Raw genomic sequence first — 16,689 nt, forward strand, 5'->3', positions numbered from 1 at the left:
AGAGAAGGAAAACAGCAGATGATGACTGAAAACATATTGGAGAATAATACTTACAAGGAACAATTGGTCATTAAATAATATTAGAAGTACATTTTCTATTCATTCATAAAATACATTAATATTACACAGGGAAAGTGAAATCATTAGAAATATAATTATATTGATTCACTTTAACTTCAATATACCACTAATCCACAGAGATGGGAAACACCCATAATGTAATATCCCTAATGGAATGAGATTGAACTGTGTGCAATTTAGTTTTTAAGACAAAAAGAGATATCCCCTGAAACACATACACAAAACATATTACAGAGATTTCAGAGGACAAAAACCTGTAAAGTTTTGATACTCCCTGTGACAGTTAATGTTCCTGAAAATAATGACACAGCTAGAAATGTGTGAAGACTTCATAAGAAAAGCATGTCATACTTGTCTATGAGATTAAGTTTCCACCAGAAAAATAGCTTCGTTAAGTGCATAAGACCAGGGATAAACTAGCTATTCTAACGGAAAGGACATAAATATAATTGCATTTGTCATGCCCATGAGCACTACAGCCCAGTGTTCTGGTGGTGACACTCCAGAGCATCGTTCCTTTCTCCTTGGCTCTTCGAACATTTCAAACGTAACATTTCTGAAAGCTCTCTGTTCCCACCATATCTAACATCCTCCTTTCCCTTTAATTATAAGTAAATTTATTTTCATTTTCCCCACCACTTGAGTGTTGGTGATTTTGACTTTTCATTATAACCATACTTCCAAATTCAGGTATCAGCTCTTTCCTTCGAATGTCTCCTGCTTTAACTTCCTCCTTTTCATTACTCTTTTACTACTCTAGTTCATGAATATATCATCTTATACCCGGATTACTGCAATATTTTCTAATGTATTTACTCAGTCTCCTGTTTCTCCACATTTATATTTCAAACCAATCGCTACTGAAATAATCATCATAAATTAACACTATGGACACACTCCTGCTCAAAAATGTCAATGGTCTCCCTTAATGAGAAAAGATGGCTTCAACACTTAGACCAACATCCAAGGACCACCATATCGGAACTTGGGCAGGCTGTGTAATGCAAAAGTATTGTCCCTCAGTAATGAAAACCACTGGGTTGTAATTATTTAAGATCATTGAAAAAAATATGTTAGGTAGCTAGAATGATTGGAGGAAAGAGAACGCTATTAATTTAATGGCAATAAGTTGGAATAAGGAAGTATATCCTAGAGCTTAGATCCCACAATTACAAAATATCTATGAAAACACCCTATGTTGGTGTTTGGAAACAACACTCCATGAATATATTTTTATGTTTCTACATGGTCAGAGCTTTGAGAGCATCTTTGCTCTGGTTCTTGGGTTTAAGGAGGATTGAATGGGAAACATGACTTTGAAGTTAGACATTGTATATTACTACAAGGTAATATAAAGTGGCCTCTTCACTGGATCCATTTACTTAGATTCTAAGAACAATAAATTTGGAGTCATTTCTTTATCTTTCAGACTCACAAAAGAGCTAGACACCTTCTCTCCATTTCCCTTAACCTTTCCCAGAGAGGATTTGTCTGTATCCCAGAACAAAGGTCTCCTTCACTCTATCTCCAGAGGGAGAGTGGTCGGATGTACGAGCTGTCCTACACATGCTCTGGGTTTCATAATCACATCTCCCCCAGTGCAACCACAGCATGCAGTGACATTTCGCTCTCATTGCTTTATACAGCAGAGGACTTGGGCACAGGGAATCGGTGCTGGTCAGATTTCTCTGTGAGTAAATAAAAAATCTATTTTCTGATCCAGAAATATGGTGTTCCTGTTAATAGAGGGTAGACACATATGGATATAGATGATATGGCTACAGATTGTTATAGAGAGATAGACCCACACATACTCTCTGTATAGGCACATATATAAACACATGTATGTGCATGTACATATAAATGTGTGTATACATTTATACATGTATGTATACATATATACATCTATACCGGGGTCTTCTGCTATCTGAGAGAAGAGCTTTCCTATGGAAACTTCTGTAAGCTGAAACAATTTGGGTGAAGAAACAGTTATCATTAATTTATATTAAAAATTTTTGAACATTTCCAGACCCCCCAAAAAAACCTCTCTTAAGTTTTTCTGGAAAATTAAGGCACATCTTGCTAAGAATGCCCAAAATAAATTGAGATAAAGTATATGTTCACAGACACGGTTCAGTGGTTTGAGATGCTGGGTGTAAGCGCTTCGGGGGGCACTCTGGGTGCTGGGGGGTGAGTTTGCTGCAAAATGCATGCTAAATGCTATTTTTACTTTTCACCTTTTCCTGCAAAAGCGAAAGTCCTTTTCACATTTCTTTTAGTTAACAAAAACATGTCAGATGTAGGTTTTTCAAAAAAGCAAAGTGGCCTAGTATGACCTTTTGAAAAGTGGGGTATGCCTGCTTGAGTGTGTGTGCGTGTGTGTGTGTGTGTGTGTGTGCATTTGTGTGCATATGTGTGTATAAAACTACAGCAGGCTGTCCCACTAACAGTATAATACCTAAGGTCCTGCATAGTTTCAAAGCTAACTGTTAGTATCAATTACCTAGTCAGAGTAGTAGTCACTATAAATAGGATTGGGCTAGTCTTCTCAAATAGGATTTTTGAAGCAATGATCTATTTCATAAATAAAACAATGCAACTTAAGTAAGCATCATGCAGTGTCAATATTAATGATTTTCAGCTATTGAGGATAAACTGGGTAAAGAAAAAAAAAATGCACATCCCAAAATACAGAGAGAATACTGTATCGTCTACTGGAAGAAGCAGTTAGGGAGATAAATATGAATTTTTGATCCATAACAATAGGAAAATTCCCATTACCTGGCACTAATTCATACCCTCTGGCTGCTGGAGTTGCTAATTTTGAAAAACATGAAATTTGAAATTATGTTGAAATGGCGTGGGGTTAAGGTTGAAGGTACTTTAAAATAAAATGAATTTTTCACAGTTATGTTTGTATATGCATACCTCCCATAGATGTTTTCTGGTCTTTGTCCCACTCCTAAAGGTGGTGGTTTATACCCCATCTATGGTGATTAAATGCATTGAGTGAAATAGGTATTTCAATAGGTATTAGAAGTAGTGGAAGAGGAGGATAGAGAAGGAATGCAAGCAAAAGACAGGTGTTCTTGGCCAAAAGAAATTGTGGTGAGACCTGGGCGTTATATGCAACTAATGAATCATTGAACACAACATCAAAAACTAATGATGTACTATATATTGGCTAACTAAACATAAAAACAAAAATAAATGTCACATTTCCACAGCTGGAAAAAAAAAAGAGAGAAAGTGTGTAATCCAGGTTCTTAAGCTAGTTCTAAAACATAATGCTGTGTATTTTTTCTTGTTCTTTTTTTAAAAAAATATTTTATTTGAATTGAATTAACATACAGTTGTCTTTTTTAATTAATTAATTTATTTTAATGAACATATAATGTATTTTTATCCTAAGGGGTACAGGTCTGTGAATCACCAGGTTTATACCTTTCACAGCACTCATCATAGCCCATACCCTCCCCAATGTCCATATCCCCACCACCCTCTCCCATCCCCCCTCCCCCCAGCAACCATCAGTCTGCTTTTTGAGATTGAGTCTTTTATGGTTTGTCTCCCTCCCAATCCCATCTTCTTTCATTTTTTCTTTTCCTACCTCCCACCAACCCCCCCACATTGCATCTCCACTTCCTCATATCAAAGAGATCATATGATAGTTGTCTTTGTCCGATTGACTTATTTCACTAAGCATTATACCCTCTAGTTCCATCCACATCGTCACAAATGGCAAGATTTCATTTCTTTTGATGGCTGCATAGTATTCCATTGTGTATCTATACCACATCCTCTTTGTCCATTCATCTGTTGATGGACATCTAGGTTCTTTCCATAGTTTGGCTATTGTGGACATTGCTGCTATAAACATTCGGGTGCACGTGCCCCTTTGGAGCACCACGTTGGTATCTTTAGGATATATACGCAGTAGTGCAATTGCTGGGTCGTAGGGTAGCTCTATTTTCAGTTTTTTGAGGAAACTCCACACTGTTTTCCAGAGTGGTTGCACCAGCTTGCATTCCCACCAGCAGTGTAGGAGGGTTCCCCTCTCTCCGCATCCTCACCAGCATCTGTCATTTCTTGACTTGTTAATTTTAGCCATTCTGACTGGGGTGAGGTGGTATCTCATTGTGGTTTTGATTTGTATTTCCCTGATGCCGAGTGATGTGGAGCATTTTTTCATGTGTCTGTTGGCCATCTGGATGTCTTCTTTGCAGAAATGTCTGTTCATGTCCTCTGCCCATTTCTTGACTGGATTATTTGTTCTCTGGGTGTTGAGTTTGCTAAGCTCTTTATAGATTTTGGATACTAGCCCTTTATCTGATATGTCGTGTGCAAATATCCTCTCCCATTCTGTCAGTTGTCTTTTGGTTTTATTAACTGTTTCCTTTGCTGTGTGAAAGCTTTTGATTTTGATGAAATCTCAATAGTTCATTTTTGCCCTTGCTTCTGTTGCCTTTGGCAATGTTTCTAGGAAGAAGTTGCTGCGGTTGAGGTCAAAGAGGTTGCTGCCTGCATTCTCCTCAAGGATTTTGATGGATTCCTTTCTCACATTGAGGTCCTTCATCCATTTTGAGTCTATTTTCATGTGTGGTGTAAGGAAATAGTCCAATTTCATTTTCTGCATGTGGCTGTCCAATTTTCCCAGCACCATTTGTTGAAGAGGCTGTCTTTTTTCCATTGGACATTCCTTCCTCCTTTGTCAAAAATTAGTTGACCATAGAGTTGAGGGTCTATTTCTGGGCTCTCTATTCTGTTACACTGATCTATATGTCTGTTTTTATGCCAGTACCATACTGTCTTGATGATGACAGCTTTATAATAGAGCTTGAAGTCTGGAATTGTGATGCCACAATTTGGCTTTCTTTTTCCATATTCCTTTCACTATTCAAGGTGTTTTCTGGTTCCATATAAATTTTAAGATGATTTGTTCCATTTCTTTAAAAAAAATGGATGGGATTTTGATAGGGATTGCATTAAATGCATAGATTGCTTGAGGTAGAATAGACATTTTCACAATATTTGTTCTTCCAATCCATGAGCATGGAACATTTTTCCATTTCTTTTTGTCTTCCTCAATTTCTTTCATGAGTACTTTATGGTTTTCTGAGTACAGATTCTTTGCCTCTTTGGTTAGATTTATTCCTAGGTATCTTATGGTTTTGGGTGCAATTGTAAATGGGACTGACTCCTCAATTTCTCTTTCTTCTGTCTTGTTGTTAGTGTAAAGAAATGCAACTGATTTCTGTGCATTGACTTTATATCCTGACACTTTACTGAATTCCTGTATAAGTTCTAGCAGTTTTGGAGTGGAGCCTTTTGGGTTTTCCACATATAGTATCATATCATCTGCAAAGAGTGCTAGTTTGACTTCTTCTTTGTTGATTTGGATGCCTTTAATTTCTTTTCGTTGTCTGATTGCTGAGGCTAGGACTTCTAGTACTATGTTGAACAGCAATGGTGATAATGGACATCCCTGCCGTGTTCCGGACCTTAGCGGAAAAGCTTTCAGTTTTTCTCCATTGAGAATGATATTTGCGGTGGGTTTTTCATAGATGGCTTTGATAATATTGAGGTATGTGCCCTCTATCCCTACACTTTGAAGAGTTTTAATCAGGAAGGGATGCTGCACTTTGTCAAATGCTTTTTCAGCATCTATTGAGAGTATCATATGGTTCTTGTTCTTTCTTTTATTGATGTATTGAATCACATTGATTGATTTGTGGATGTTGAACCAAACTTGCAGCCCTGGAATAAATCCCACTTGGTCTTAGTGAATAATCCTTTCAATGTACTGTTGTATCCTATTGGCTAGTATTTCGGTGAGCATTTTTGCATCTGTGTTCATCAAGGATATTGGTCTCTAATTCTCTTTTTTGGTGGGATCCTTGTCTGGTTTTGGGATCAAGGTGATGCTGGCCTCATAAAATGAGTTTGGAAGTTTTCCCTCCATTTCTATTTTTTGGAACAGTTTCAGGAGAATAGGAATTAATTCTTCTTTAAATGTTTGGTAGAATTCCCCCGGGAAGCCATCTGGTCCTGGACTTTTGTTTGTTTGGAGATTTTTGATGACTGTTTCAATCTCCTTACTGGTTATGGGTCTGTTCAGGTTTTCTATTTCTTTCTGGTTCACTTGTGGTAGTTTATACGTCTCTAGGAATGCATCCATTTCTTCCAGATTGTTGAATTTGTTGGCATAGAGTTGCTCATAGTATGTTCCTATAATTGTTTGTATTTCTTTGGTGTTGGTTGTGATCTCTCCTCTTTCATTCATGATTTTATTTATTTGGGTCCTTTCTCTTTTCTTTTTGATAAGTCTGGCCAGGGGTTTGTCAGTCTTGTTAATTCTTTCAAAGAACCAGCTCCTAGTTTCGTTGATTTGTTCTATTGTTTTTTTCGTTTCTATCTCATTAATTTCTGCTCTGAACTTTATGATTTCTCTTCTCCTGCTGGGTTTAGGCTTTCTTTGTTGTTCTTTCTCCAGCTCCTTTAGGTGTAGAGTTAGGTTGTGTATTTGAGACCTTTCTTGTTTCTTGAGAAAGGCTTGTACTGCTATATATTTTCCTCTCAGGACTGCCTTTGTTGTGTCCCACAGATTTTGAACCATTGTATTTTCATTATCATTTGTTTCCATGAATTTTTTCAATTCTTCTTTAATTTCCTGGTTGACCCATTCATTTTTTAGAAGGATGCTGTTTAGTCTCCATGTATTTGCATTCTTTCCAAATTTCCTCTTGTGATTGAGTTCTAGCTTCAGAGCATTGTGGTCTGTAAATATGCAGGGAATGATCCCAATCTTTTGATACCAGTTGAGACCTAATTTATGACCCAGGATGTGGTCTCTTTTGGAGAATGTTCCATGTGCACTAGAGAAGAATGTATATTCTGTTGCTTTGGGATGGAATGTTCTGAATATATCTGTGATGTCCCTCTGGTCCAGTGTGTCATTTAAGGCCTTTATTTCCTTGTTGATCTTTTGCTTAGATGATCTGTCCATTTCAGTGAGGGGAGTGTTAAGGTCCCCAGCTATCATTGTATTACTGTCGATGTGTTTCTTTGATTTTGTTATTAATTGGTTTAGAGAGTTGGCTGCTCCCATGTTAGGGGCATAAATATTTAAGATTGTTAGATCTTCTTGTTGGACAGACACTTTGAGTATGATATAGTGTCCTTCGTCATCTCTTATTATAGTCTTTGGCTTAAAATCTAATTGATCTGATATAAGGATTGCCACCCCAGCTTTCTTCTGATGTCCATTAGCATGGTATATTGTTTTCCACCCCCTCACTTTAAATCTGGAGGTGTCTTCGGGTCTAAAATGAGTTTCTTGTAGGCAGCATATGGATGGGTTTTGTTTTTTTTATCCATTCTGATATCCTGTGTCTTTTGATTGGGGCATTGAGCCCATTAACATTCAGGGTAACTATTGAGAGGTATGAATTTATTGCCATTGTGTTGCCTGTAAGGTGACTGTTATTGTATATTGTCTCCGTTTCTTTCTGATCTATTACTTTTAGGGTCTCTCCTTGCTTAGAGGACTCCTTTCAATATTTCCTGTAGAGCTGGTTTGGTGTTTGCAAATTCCTTCAGGTTTTGTTTGTCCTGGAAGCTCTTTATCTCTCCTTCTATTTTCAATGATAGCCTAGCCGGATATAGTATTCTTGGCTGCATGTTTTTCTCATTTAGTGCTCTGAATATATCATGCCAGTTCTTTCTGGCCTGCCAGGTCTCTGTGGATAGGTCCGCTGCCAATCTAATGTTTTTACCCTTGTATGTTACAGACTTCTTTTCCCGGGCTGCTTTCAGGATTTTCTCTTTGTCGCTAAGACTTGTAAATTTTACTATCAGGTGACGAGGTGTGGACCTATTTTTATTGATTTTGAGGGGCGTTCTTAGCATCTCCTGGATTTTGATGCTTGTTCCCTTTGCCATATTAGGGAAATTCTCTCCAATATACCTTCTGCTCCCCTCTCTCTTTCTTCTTCTTCTGGAATCCCAATTATTCTAATGTTGTGTCGTCTTATTGTGTCACTTATCTCTCGAATTCTCTCCTCATGGTCCAGTATTTGTTTGTCTCTCTTTTGCTCAGCTTCTTTATTCTCTGTCATTTGGTCTTCTATGTCACTGATTCTTTCTTCTGCCTCATTTATCCTGGCAGTGAGAGCTTCCATTTTTGATTGCACCTCATTAATAGCTTTTTTGATTCCCACTTGGTTAGATTTTAGTTCTTTTATTTCTCCAGAAAGGGCTTTTATCTCTCCGGAGTGGGTTTCTCTAATATCTTCTAGCCTTTTTTGAGCCCGGCTAGAACCTTGAGAATCATCATTCTGAACTCTAGATCTATCATATTACCAATGTCCATATTGATTAGGTCCCCAGCCTTCGGTACTGCCTCTTGTTCTTTTTTTTGTGGTGAGTTTTTCCACCTTGTCATTTTGTCCAGATAAGATTTGCTTTCTCCTCCTCTAGAATTCTGCTGTTCTTGGTGAGTGAAGTTGGTCTTGGCTGGGTTTCTTGTTGATCTTCTGGGGGAGGGGCCTGTTGTGATTCTCAAGTGTCTTTGCCGCAGGCGGAATTGCACCGCCCTTGCCAGGGGCCGGGCTAAGTAATCCGCTCGGGTTTGCTTTCGGGAGCTTTTGTTCCCTGAGCGCTTTCCGTAGAGTCCGGAGGACGGGAATGAAGATGGCGGCCGCCCAGTCTCCGGCCCGGAGGAGCTGAGAGCTTGGGGTCCCGCTCCTCAGTGCACCCCCAGAGAAAAGCGCCCGTCTCCCTGGCCTCTGGTCGTGCCTGGAGGAAAGCAGTCAATCCCTCGCACTTGGAGAAAAGCACCTGGTCGCTTCTGTCTCTGTGGCCTCCGGCCGCGCTCCGAGCCCACCCAGCCTGCGACCAGCACAAGGTAACACCGGGCTTAGAGCTCACTCCTCGGCTTTGTCGCTGTAGCCGGCTTCCCCGCTCTAATACCTGCAAGCTCTGCGGCACTCAGACACCCCCAGTCCTTCTGTGACCCCGCGGAACCTGGGGTTACACTGACCCCATGTGGGCTTCCCCCCGGTTTAGCCTCTGGAGCGATGTCCCTCCGTGGAGCAGACTTTTAAAGTCCCGATTTTGTGCTCCGTCGCTCCGCCGCTTGCCGGGAGCCGGCCCCTCCCCCCGCGGTCTGTCTTCCCATTGCTTTGGATTCACTTCTCCGCAGGTCCTACCTTTCAGAAAGTGATCGATTTTCTGTTTCTAGAATTGTTGCTCTTCTTCTCTTCAATTTCCCGTTGGATTTGTAGGTGTTCACAATGTTTAGATAAGCTGTCTAGCTGATCTCCTGCTACCCGATGTCATCTCAGCCTGCTACTTCTCCCCCATCTTGACTCCTCCCCTGAATTAACATACAGTTTATTATCAGTTTCAGTGGTAGAGTTTAGGGGTTCATCAGTTGCATACAACACCCAGTACTCACTACATCACGTGCCCTCCATAATGCTCATCACCCAACTACCTTATTCCTCACTCACCTCCCCTCCAGCAACCTTCAGTTTGTTTCCTATAGTTAAAAGTCTCTTATGGTTTGTCTTCTTCTCTGATTTGGTCTTATTTATTTTTTCCCTCCCTTCCCCTATGATCCTCTGTTTTGTTTCTTAAATCCTACATACGAGTGAAATCATATGATAATTGTCTTTCCCTAATTGAATTATTTTGCTTAACATAGTACCCTCTAGTTCCATCCCTGTCATTGTAAATAGCAAGATTTCATTCTTTTTTTTTTTACTCTAATAAAATTTAGTGGTTTTCTTTGATTTCCTTTCTTCCAGCTTTGGAAGGCAGTCTGGGTTCTTCTGCCACATTTCCGGGCTTCTGCTGCTGCTGCTCTAGCTTGTTAGGCCCTTTTGTGTTTTTTTGAGCTTTTGTACCTCCTGGAAGACCCAAATGCACAGGGTCTTCTTGGATGCCCAGCGTAGGTGACCTTTGTGGTGGTACAGAGGGGGAAGGTGTACTCTATCCTCAGCTCCCTGCATGTCTTCTCAAAGAAACTGTAGTTGGTCTTACGGAGGTTTTTGAGCATCTTTTTCCTTTGTTTGATGCTTGTCAACAGATAATGCTTGTGGAATTTGTCCTTTCAATGTTTCTGCATCTGTTCTTCATAATTGTTGATCTTGGCAGTCAAGACAATAATGCAAGCCTCCAGGAAGCTAGTGCTCTCAGAGTTTGCCACAATCTTGTTCATCAACTGCTCCTGCTTGATTTTAGCTTCTCCTTCTTGTAGGCCATTTCCAAAAACAAGAGTCTTCTCACAACATCGTCAAACCTGGTTTCTGGGTGCCATATCCACGAACAGCTGGGAGGATGACACCTCAAGGAAAGGGAAGGCTCCACTGGTGGGAGGAAGGCCAGGTGCTCACTCCATCAGGCAGCCCAAGGACTCAGATTTCATTCTTTTTGATGGCTGAGTAATATTCCTCTCTCTCTCTCTCTCTCTCTCTCTCTGTGTGTGTGTGTGTGTGTGTAACCAGATCCTCTTAATCCACTTATCTGTCAGTGGACATCTGGGCTCTTTCCATGGTTTAGCTATCAGGGACATTGCTGCTATAAACAGTGGGGTTCAAGTGCCCCTCAGATCACTGTATCCTTTCAGTAATTACCCAGTAGTGCAATTGCTGGGTCGTAGGGTAGCTCTATTTTCAACTCTTTGAGGAACCCCTCTACTGTCTTCCAGAGCAGCTGCACCCATTTGCATTCCTACCAACAGTGTAAGAAGGCTCCCCTTTGTCTACATAATGCTGTTATATTTTAAGCAGTAGTTCTGCTGAACTATGCACCCACGCTTCCTATTGTGCTTCTGCTCATGATGTTAGTAAACACAAAATCAGGGACTTTATTAGAACCAAAGAAAGAAAGCACTTTAGGAGTGGATTGTAACAAAGGGAGTAATGGAAGAGGTAGGAGAGATAGATGTGCTTTTGCCCTGACATTTCAAACATAAAGGCACTGCATAAAGATTTAGTTCCCATTATGTTCTCTTCTGGAACGGAATCTTGCTGGATCTCTTTGACTAACCTTGGAGAGGATGAAAGTCACTGATAGAAAATTGAACCGTGTCATCTACCTTTTACAGATTGGCTGGGTAGCTTGAGCTACTGAGAGCCTGAGCTACTTTGGAGAAAATGTGTGACATCATACATAGCTTTCATATACCTAACAGGCAGAAAATGAAATAATCTATTATCATGAACTGAATGACCTCTGCATGTCACTTCTAGCAACTATCTATTCTTGTTCACCACATAGACTATGGCTGCAAGCCCTGCTGTGTATATTCTTTATTCCACACTGCCCTATGCATCTTGAAGAGAACTGCATGATCAGCAATTTCAAAATCCCTAAATGTGTATAATTAATATCAGTGGAGGTTAATTGTAGTTACCCATAAAACTTCATTACAATCTAGCAGAGAATAAAACCAATCTGAACATTTTAATTATAATATAAATTATAATTATCTAGTCAGAGTAGTAGTCACTGTAAATAGGGTTGGACTAGTCTTCTGAAATAGGGTTTTTGAAACAATGGTCTATTTCATAAACAAAACAGTGCTGCTTAAGTAAGGATCCTGCAGCTTCAATATTAATGATTTAGGTTGAAACTCTTAACTACTGTTCTGAATATCATGTAAAATAAGTAAAAAGGAAAATATACACTTTGTCTTGTCTTATGGTATACAACTCTAAATTGATCTTAATCTTTGTTTCTTGCCATATTAACATGAGCAGTCCATACCTGCCCTTTTATATATTTATTTGTTTTTGATACCACAGGAACTCTCATAAACATACAATAATTAGAATATTATCTGTAAAACATTCCATTCTACATGCTCCTCAAAGGAGCTCCTCAAAGGACACACTCTGTATATATTTCAGATTTCTGTTAAATGTTGAATTGAAAAAGGATGAACACTAATGTTTAACAATAAGCAACTGAAAAAAAAAAGAGAGAAAATATTTCAATTGAGGACTGTTTCAGAAAGATTCCTTAGAGAAAGCAACAGACATTGGATTATTGATACTTACTGGTAATAATAGTATGGTTTAAAGTATAATAGGAAGAGTCAGAATCAAGGTCTCAGAAAATAATTGAATATACTTTTAGACCTATATTATATAACATTTTCACATCCAAGTATAGCTTTGCCATTAGCCCAGTGAAACTGCTTTAAGATTTCTGAGCTCCAGAAGTTTAAGAAACACATTTGGGTTGTACAGTAATTCCTAACAGCAGCATCAGGAAACAAAGAATTTTTAGGCAAAATTAATATGTAACATATTAGTTCCAAGTATGCCACACAATAATTTGATATTTGCATACATTATGTAATGAAATGCTATCATAATTTGTCATTACCATTTGTCACCATATAATCAACTCCCTTTACCCTTTTCACTCAGCCCCCCAAACCCTTCCCTTTTCCTAACAACAAATCTCTTCTCTATATCTATCAGTTTTATTTGGTTAGTTTGTCTTGTTTTTGGATTCAACATATAAGTGAAACAATAGGTATTTATCTCTGTCTTATTTCAGTTAACATGATACTCTTAAAGTCTATCTATGCTGTCACAAATGGCAAGATTTCCAACTTTTTATGGCTGAGTAGTATTCCATTGTGTGTGGGGGGTATAGTTATAGATATAGACATAGACATAGATATAGGTGATATTCTTTATCCATTCATCCAGCCATGGACACTTAGGTTGTTTCCATATCTAGACCATTGTAAATAATGCTACAATAAGCATAAGGTTGCATATATCTTTTTTAATTAGTGTTTTGTGTGTGTGTGTGTGTGTGCACACATGTGTATGGTAAACAACCAGTAGTGGAATTACTGGATTATATGGAAATTCTGTTTTTAATTTTTTGAGGAATCTCCATACTGTTTTCCACAGTGGCTGCATCAATTAGCATTCCCACCAATAGCACATGAGGGTTCCTTTCTCTCCACATCCTCACAAACACTTGTTATTTCTTTAACTTTGGATTTTAGCCATTCTGATTGGTGTAAAGTGATAACTCATTGTAGTTTTTGATTTTTATTTCCCTGATGTTTAGTGGTGAGGAGCATCTTTTCATGTGCCTTTTGGTCATCTGTATTTTGGGTCCTGTATATTTGGGTCCTCTGCCCTTTTTTAACCAGATTATTAGTTTTTTGGTATTGAATTGCATAATTTCTTTATACGTTTTAGATATTAACCTCTTTTTGAATATATCATTTGCAAATGTCTTCTCCCGTTTTCATTTTGTTGATGATTTTCTTCACTGTGCAAAAGCTTTTTATTTTGGTGTAGTCCCAATAATTTTGCTTTTGTTTCTCTTGCCTGAGGAGAGACATCTAAAAAAAAAATTTATGGCTGATGTCAAAGAATTACTGCCTGTGTTTTCTACTAGGAGTTTTATGGTTTCCGGTTTCACATTTAAATCTTTAATTCATTTTGAGTTTATTTTTATGCATGGTACAGGAAAGTGGTCTGGTTTCATTCTTTTGCATGTAGCTGTCCAGTTTTCCCAGCACTATTTGTTGAAGAGACCATATTTTCCCTATTGTATAGGTTCTTTTTTAATGTATGAGCTTAAGCATTTCATTTAAGTAGTTATACATATTTTATTGCTATGTTTGATTTTGAATTCTTATGGAACTCAATTTTAATTTGTAATATTCATTCTTTATGTAATTTTATCCACCACACTTAACATCTCAGTATGCTTCAATTTTGGTATCTTTAAAATGGAAATTGTGTATCAAGGCAGACCCATGGTGTAATTTCTCTCTTAGTCCAGGTTTCCTTAATGGGAGAGCATTATGAAAGAATGTCTGCATTTGTCAATAATATCTACCCAATAGCAGAAATGATCAATAATCTAGAGTTTATAAACTCATGTTTTTGGACGAGAAAACTGTATTTAGGATCTTGCATGCCTGCAGGAAACATTGTAAGTCAATGCAAATCAGAATGTTTGCTTCTGCAGTAGCAATTACTTTAAGGGACCTTTTAGATGGAGGGAAATGCTTCTGTACAATAGAGTTTCTGGTAGAGAACATACCTGAGGCACAAAACTACTGTGTGGGTTTTTGCCACTACCAGAGACCAAGTATTGGGAATTCATCTTTCTCTTAATTGTTGCCAGTTCTTTTCTAGGGAAAAACAAAAACAAAAACAAAAACAAAACCTAGCAGAGATTATAATTTTCTTGAGTAGACACTTGTTGTAGAGAACAGGAATTAAAATTAGTATTCACGAAGTACTTACAGAACTTTGATGCCCTGATTAGAAAAAGCCTTCAAAATCATTCTTGAAAATTATTTAACCTATAACATGTAATTTTGATCTTTACTCTGATATTTTCTCCAAATCTTTGTTTTAATTCTGAATATTCAACAAATAAAGAGTGGAGACCATCTGTTAAGTGTGTCTCTCAGATGAAGAAATGTCCCAATAATCCCTGTGAGTTCTTTGCCCAAAGAGAAGGAGTTAGCCTTCTCGTTCTATTCTTGTGTTTTACTCTACCCATCAGTGTTTCTTTATTCGACAAATATTAATTACCATATGGAAAGCACTAATAGATGCTTACAATAAACCTCACCATTAGAGGAGGTGGAACAACTAATGAGGTGGACAAATTAGAAAGTAATATGTCACATTTTAATAAAATGTTGAACCATATACTGGCTGTTCATTCCAGTGATGCTGTGCTCTATGTGAACACTGGTTTTATATACATGTGTCCCTTACTTATGGAATAGTCTATCAATTAATGACATTAGATACTGACTTACCAAAAAATTAATCATTTCATGATTTCTGCAAACATTCACAAATTTTCTCCAAAGTATTAATCCCCTTGCCCTGGGGAATATTATTGAGGAAATGTTTTCATAAAGAGTATCTATCTTCCATATAGGACAGCCTATTTTGAATATAGTTTAAACAAGGATTTTGGCCATATTCTTTTGCTATTAACTTATTCTGCAAATTTTTATCAACTGCTTGATAAAATTTGATGTTGGTGTCAGTGAGAGACATGGTAAAACACTTTCAGAAAAGGGAGTTAATATTAATTAATGGGCTTCAGGGGACATAAATTTAAATTTTGGGGCTATTCAAATATCATTATAAGACTAATTAGTGTGTGTTAAAGCAATGTAATTATGCTCAAAGAGGTGGTTTTGTTTACTCCTATCTTAAGGTACAAAGATTACTAATTATTTGAAGTGTGTTATCCACCAATTATCCACCACTCTGTCATAATTCAGTGCTTGGAATAATTCTGTGTCAGCAATGGAGGTGCACTGGTCAGATCTCCCTCATTTGACTTTCAGCTGTGAGGAGTAGAGTTAGTTGAGAGCCTCTAAGTACAGGCTCCAACTTCAGGATCTGCTTCACTATTCCCACTAAAACCATGCTCTTGGCTATATAATTTAATGAAGCTATGGCAAAGTATAAAATGATTTCTGCTGCATCTTTATATCATTATAGCAATCTACATTCCCAAATGGAATTCTAAAAACAAACAAATAAAAGTCTTCATTTGGCAGCAGTAATTTATGAGCCACTTTAACCAGACCAATATGACAGCACCCAACTTTGTATAACTGGTTAGAATAGTTACCAGTTCTTACTAAAGCATAGTATTTAAGTACAAGTGGCATTGAATTTATTTTCTTTTCGAAGATTTTATTTATTTGACAGAGAGAGAAAGAGAAAGAGAGGCAGGCAGAGGGAGGGGGAGAAGCAGGCTTCCTGCTGAGCAGGGAGCCCCATGCAGGGTTCAATCCCAGGACCCTGGGGTCATGACTGAGTCAATGGCAGAGGCTTAACTGACTGAGCCACCCAGGCTCCAGACAGTCTTTCATTTAAGAGTGTAGTCGGCCACCAAACTTGCAGGCATTCTTCAACTGGCTTTTGATAGGCATGAAAAAAAGTGGTCTATAGAGTTTGACTTCAGAGAACTTCAGTTTTATAAGTACATCCATAAAGCTTATATTATTTTTTGGCCACAACCACCATTTAGTCATGGGCTTTATGGCTAACGCTTAAAGGTTATCAGTAACACACATCAGTATCTCCACATTAAAGAGAGATCCCTACTAAACAAGATAACTGTGGTCACGCTCTTACCCATGATTTCACTTTCTGAGACTCCTTTCACCCACAGCCAAGTGCAGTCTAGAAGTAGATCATCCTCCTTCTGAACTAGACAATCCAACAATAGCCTCAACACCTCCGATATTCATTTCATTTCATCTGATCACGTAAGCGTTTTATTGTCTCATGTCATCACAAGAAGGGTGAATACAGTGCAATATGATATTCTGAGAAAGAGAGGGCATATTCATATAAGTTTTATTACATTGTTTTATTTATACTATTTTGTTATTATTATTATTGATTAATCTCTTGCTGTGCCTGATTTATAAATGAAACTTTATCATATGTTTGTATACATAGGAAAAACATAGTATATATAGAGTTTAGTGCTGTCTGTGTTTTCAGGATCCAATGGGAGTCTTGCAATGTATCCTCACAGATAAAGGGGGAATACTGTAATTATGTTATTATT

Source organism: Martes martes (genome assembly GCF_963455335.1).
Source record: "Martes martes genome assembly, chromosome: 3".
NCBI lineage: Eukaryota > Metazoa > Chordata > Mammalia > Carnivora > Mustelidae > Martes > Martes martes.